This window comes from Aethalodelphis obliquidens, unplaced genomic scaffold (genome assembly GCF_003676395.1).
Source record: "Aethalodelphis obliquidens isolate GAN/ISIS:26980383/991018 unplaced genomic scaffold, ASM367639v1 scaffold81, whole genome shotgun sequence".
Lineage (NCBI taxonomy): Eukaryota > Metazoa > Chordata > Mammalia > Artiodactyla > Delphinidae > Aethalodelphis > Aethalodelphis obliquidens.
Genome location: NW_020838025.1, coordinates 5,056,691 through 5,062,690, shown reverse-complemented (window position 1 = coordinate 5,062,690; position 6,000 = coordinate 5,056,691). Strand labels below are relative to the sequence as shown.

At 42.5% G+C, this 6,000-nt stretch overlaps 1 protein-coding gene across 4 annotated transcripts in view; it reads left to right on the top strand.

Annotated features, from left to right (window-relative positions):
• The first annotated feature begins 212 nt into the window (after window positions 1-212).
• Window positions 213-6,000, top strand: part of RNF13 (ring finger protein 13) — a 137,961-nt gene continuing 132,173 nt past the window's right edge. The window contains exon 1 of one of the 4 annotated variants that reach the window (XM_027092842.1): window positions 213-477. The gene's annotated coding sequence lies outside the window, so the exon portion shown is untranslated. The remainder of the gene's footprint in view (window positions 478-6,000) is intronic. The other 3 variants (XM_027092839.1, XM_027092841.1, XM_027092840.1) reach the window with 3 other exon arrangements.

Below are 6,000 nucleotides of genomic sequence, written 5' to 3'. Positions count from 1 at the left end.
CGGCCTCCACTCCTGTGGGGCACACGGCAGGCGGCAGTATTCCACAGCCAATCCCCTCAGCCATCATACCCCTTTCCCCGCCAAAAGCAGATCCTTCAGCCTCGCTCCAGAAGCCCGCCCCACCCTGCCCTGCCCTGCCCTTCCCTTCCAGAAAGGACCGGTCACGAGGCCAAGAACGCGACTCCGCGGACTGGACATCTCTCCGAGCTGGACCTGAGCAAGCAGCTAGACCCGGCGTGAGACTGGGAAGGAGCCTTAGCGAGCAGCTCTGTGGCCCAATGGCTTTCCTCTACCTTCGGGTGCGGACCAATGAGGCGCGCGGGGCGGGACTTCCGCCTCTCCTCGGTGTTGTCGTTCGTGCTCCGACTCCAGGCAGTGGGGGTCGGTGAGGAGATTCAATCATGAAGTCGCGGTAGGGACTTCTCCCGCAGCGACGCGGCTGGCGAGCGTATTTGTGTTGCGGGGTCAGGCTTCCAGGTAAGAGCCTCTCCCGCGTCGCGGCGGCCGGGCGGCGGGTTGTTCCCCGTGGGGCCTGGCCGAGAGAACACACCCCCTCTCCGGCCCTGGAGCTCCGAGGCGGCTCCGCCGCTGAGCTCTTGGCTGCTCCTCCCCAGGCTGGGCGCGGAAGAAACTAGGTGTTTTTTTTTTTTTGCAAAAGGTAAAATAAAAAGCCCTGCTCTCGGAGGGCCGAGTTCCCCTTGCATTCCCACCCCATGAGTTTGTGTATATCTGAAGTTGTTGGGTTATTCGTTTTGCTTCTTACATTCCCCTCTTGAGGTGGCTGGAACCTGGGAAGACGTTCGGAGGGCTTCTCTTGGTCCAGCACTTGCCGCAGCGTCCCCGGGCGAAGTTGCTCGACTTTAGTTGGGGGAACTCTTTAGTTTTTGGAAAAAAGAGGGCAGGCGCCTCCTTTCTTTCTTACCTCCCCCCACCCCCACCCCGGAAGCTGGATAGAAGGTGGGACGTGACTCTCTTAGGGACAGATACCGCGTCCCTGCCCCCTTAAAGCTGGAAGCTCTCCCTTATTGAGTTGACCCGCACTGATAAAAGAACTCTGTCCCGGAGAGGGAGTGGATCGACACCGAAGCCAAGCGATCCCACAAGCACTCACGCGTATTTGGTGGCAGCCACTGAGTGTTCTCTGCCAGCGTTTTGGTAAATTCCTGCACTTTGTCCTAATCTGGCAATAGTATATCTCCAAAACTATCGTTTCATCTTCAGTTTCAGCACCGTGGGCAGCTGCTCAGGTCCAGTGTTGCTGCCCCACACTTGTCAACTCTTGTCAGTGATGCAGCAGGAACAGTGAAAACTGATGCATTCCTTTCAACAATAATCTGTTGTTCTCCAAGGAGAACATCTGCAGTTTTCGATACAATATAAATAGCTAAGATGGGTGTGCCGCCGAAGAGTTCTAGTTAGAGAAACATCAATTCAAGGTTTAAGGAAGGGCTTTCAAGGATTTAATCTATTTAAGGACAAATTTTAATGGGTCGAGGAGATTAGCTCCACTTCAGAGTAGCAAAACTGGACTGTGGTAGCAGTTTAAAAGAACTTTAAACAGGAGGTAAGAAGTGTCGTGCAGGGCCCATGGGGATTTGGGAATCAATTTAGTGCATTGGCATTCACATTAGAAAGAAAGAAAAAAATATCAGAGAATATCCTATGGAGTAAGAGTAAATATTATTTCATGAAGCTTTTGTTTCAGGTTTTTAAAAAGAATATATGAGTGTGAAGAGGAAGATGTAAATGTATACCATATCATTGTGGATTATGGCAAAACACTGTATCCTGAATTTGGGAGTCAGGCCGGGTTCACCCTTCAGCTCTGCCAGTTACTAATTCTGTGATATTACCTGTAAATAAGGGAAGAAGTGTAAGAATTAATTGAAATAAAATATGTCTGTTTACATAGTTAAGCCTCAAAGTAGTTGTTTTTGTTGTTGTTGATTTTTGGAAATGTTTGGCTAGAAGCCCAGTTATTTCTCTCTGTGTCAGGAATGACAACTGATTTAATAATATATTTTTTATCTCTCCCTTTATTTGAAGCCAGCAGCTTCATGTCTCCATGTGTAATAGTAAATCATGTGGACAAAAATGTTAATTTGCAGGGTTTAATATTGAAGGATTTGGAGTAAGTTCTCATCTATCCTTGTTTAAAGCTCATTTCTCTCACACATTTTACAGGGGCCTAAACTGTTATTAGCATTCAGCACCCTTCCTTTGATATTTTTCTGCATCCCAGAATAACATAGATTTATCAGAAGTTTTTTTTTTTTTTAAATATTTGATTGCCATCTTGCCTGCTTTTTTAATCAAGATTTTGCCAAGGGTGAACAAGGTATTAAATGATAGGTTTTTTTGGTTTTATTTTATTTTATTTATTTATTTTTGGCTGCGTAGGGTCTTCGTTGCTGCGCGTGGGCTTTCTCTAGTTGCAGCGAGCGGGGGCTGTCCTTTGTTGCGGTACTTGGGCTTCTCATTGCGGTGGCTTCTTTTGTTGTGGAGCACGGGCTCTAGGCATGTGGGCTCAGTAGTTGTGGCTCGCGGGCTCTAGAGCGCAGGCTCAGTAGTTGCAGTGTGTGGGCTTAGTTGCCCCACAGCATGTGGGATCTTTCCAGACCAGGGATCGAACCCGTGTCCCCTGCATTGGCAGGTGGATTCTTAACCACTGCACCACCAGGGAAGCCCTATCAGAAGTTTTTCAGACACTAATTTTAGCAAAGTAAGGGCAGGACTAAGGGAATGATAGGTTTATCTCTTCGAACTAAATTGGATAGGAAGGCATTTTATGTTTTATAGTTTTTGCCATAAAGATGTATGAAATGAAATGGCTTGGTCAAATATCGTGGTATGCTTACTTCATGTTGGTATGACCTGAAAACGGTTGGCGTTTAAGTAAAAAGTATGATTTTGGACATTTTAAAATCTGGGAATGTTTAGCAGAAGTCAAAATGAGTTCAGATCAAAATAGTATTTTGTACTGTTTGACATATTACTACCATATGGTACTGCACGTAGTAGTTTCACATGACATAAAAAAGGGAAGAAAGTAAGCATTGTTAGTTTTCTCAAAAGAAGAAACAGAATTAATAGACATTTCTTTTAATTAGAGCATCGTGGGTAATCATTGTTTAAAAATTCATGTATTCTGCAAATATTTACTAAGCATATGTAAAAAAATACGAAGTTTTTATAATCCTTTTACAGAAAAGTTAATTTAGGAACAATGAGAACATATAATTGGTATTGTCAGTTTACATATCATAGTACATAGATAACAATAACAGACATAATAACTAACATTGATTGTTTACTATAGGCCAAACAGTTCTAAGCACTTAATATTGTCTTGTAATCCTCTTTTTATAGATGGGGAAATGAAGGCATCGAAAATACATAACTTTTTGAGTTCACACAGGTGGTTAGTGGAGCAACTGGAATTTGAACCTAGGCATCTTGACTATAAAGCCTGTCTTGTATCATGTTTTATTTAAAAATACAGAATACTATGGGGTTATTTTGGTTTCTTTACTTGCTGATGTGGATGACCTGGGGTGAGCTCCTTTGGCCCTTGGGTTCCTCAACTCCTTCCTCAAAAATATAGTATTAAGCCATTATATTTTTGTGGGGATAAGGATAATTTGTAAGGCCCTAGACAGAATATGTGTTCAATAAATCATATGCCTCAGCCTTTTTCCTTTCATACTGAGGATGTGGCCATTTGGAAAATTTGTTAGCAACTAGAGGAGGATGGGAGAAGATTTTAACCTCAGGACACTGCTGAAGCAAAGGTATAGAAATAGGAAAGCAGAGGATGTTTGCCAAGGTAGTATGTTTAAGGAACAGGCTGATAAAGGTAGATGGATAAAGATTACAGGAATACTTAAAGGAACCAGGTTAAGAATTTTGTACCTGATTCTTACTTGAGAAGAACCCCTCCTTATAAATATTAATCTGGAACTAAGTCCAGTGAAGGAGTGGAAGCCTAGAGGTGGGAATGTCGTGGAGTTTAATTACAATCTAGGCTGGTTGAGGCAGGAAGTAATGATGGTGGGATTGTTGTAAAGGGTATAGAATTGAGAAATGTTAACATTGACATTGTGAAATGACGTAAGTATGGGCCTTATTTTGGGGAGGATATTATGATGAAAAACAGATGTTGGTGGAAGGGGATTTAGGAGAAGGATTTATGATACAGTCTTTGGTTTTGGACCAGAGGGTTTGTTCAGATGTTTGGAAATGTAAGATGGAAGGTGGGAGCTCTGTGTATTCCATAAAAAGGTAAGAGACCAATTGCTCACATGGTGAGGAAATGGTCTAAAGCAGTCATCCCCCTGTGGGTCAAAGTTTCACAGGAAGGATGGGACTCCAGAAGGTCCTCAGAAATGCAGATTTCTTACTTGATAGGGTTATATCCACTATTTTTCCCTTTAACATATTCCTGGGAGGACAGGAATATGGTAGTGGGGAGGGAAAATTTTGGAAACCTAGCAAACCTCCCATTTATTATTTCAAAAGAGAGCCAGTAAATTGGAGCCTAGGGATTCTCACATTAAGAACTTGGAAAGACGCTGTGATTTTTATACAGTGCCAGACATTTAAACACACATGTTGAATGTTGAATTGTTGGAACGTCTCCAGAGTTTTTATTTGTGTCATCCCCTTTGTTACCCTGAATTGATTAATAGGGTAACTTTTAAAACCAGAGAGTCTGTGTGCTTGTTATGGGGCAGCAGTGAAGAGGTGACCTAGATAGATTGTATTTTACTTATAGCTGAGACTGTGGGAGAAGAACCTCAAAGGATGAGAGGAGAAGGTGTGGTAGGAAGAATAGAGATTCTATGACTGAATCCTTGTGCCACCCGTTCTCTGGCTTGTTTCCTCATTCTGTAAAATGATGATGATGACCAATCAAATAAAAAATTGGATATTAGACACAAGCATTAGGACAAGGAAGGTTTACATATTCTGTCATCTGTCACACCATTGTTGGAAATGTTACTTAGATTCTACTACTTACACGTTTTTCTATAGCATTCTTCACTCAACAAATATTTATTAAGTATTTTCTATGTCAGGCACTGTTCTAGGCATGCAGACTACATTAGTGAACAACAACAAAAAACAAAATCCTTGCCCTCATGGAACTTATTTTCTAGTGAGAGAAATAAGGTTTATTTTATTTTTTAATAAATTTACTTATTTATTTTTGGCTGTGTTGGGTCTTTGTTGCTGCGCGCGGTCTTTCTCTAGTTGCAGCGAGTGGGGGCTCCTCTTTGTTGTGGTGCGCGAGCTTCTCATTGCAGTGGCTTCTCTTGTTGCGGAGCACAGGCTCTAGGCGCGCGGGCTTCAGTAGTTGTGGCATGTGGGCTGAGTGGTTGTGGCTCACGGGTTCTAGAGCGTAGGCTCAGTAGTTGTAGCACACGGGCTTAGTAGCTCCACGACATATGGGATCTTCCCGGACCAGGGCTCGAACCTGTGTCCCCTGCATTGGCAGGCGGGTTCTTAACCACTGCGCCACCAGGGAAGCCCAAGGTTTATTTTAATAGTGGAAAGTAATTAGATTTTTCTTATACTATGTATTTATAAAATCACAATTCTAAACAGATAACAATAAGAGTACTATACCAGATTGTAACTAATTTTGTAGAGCACTTTAAAGGAAGGGACTATATCATTCTGACTCATGTATGTCTCCCTATTTACCCTTTTCCCAATGAAATGACTTAGATATATTTAATATTCAGCAAATGTAGGTACTCATTAAATATTTATAATGGAGAGAAGAAAGTTGTGTTAAGGCAAGGGCCAGATCTTAAAGATAAAGAAATCAGTTAAATGTAACAAGTATTAAGGGCTCATGTCCTCACTAGATTGAGGGTAGGAAGAAAGAGAAGTGTGCTATGAATTGCAGTGCATGGCTTGAGGTTGAAGTGGAAATAAGGTTATATTGTAGCTGAAAGCATCACCATTAAGGGAATCTGGGTATCTGGGTGTTCC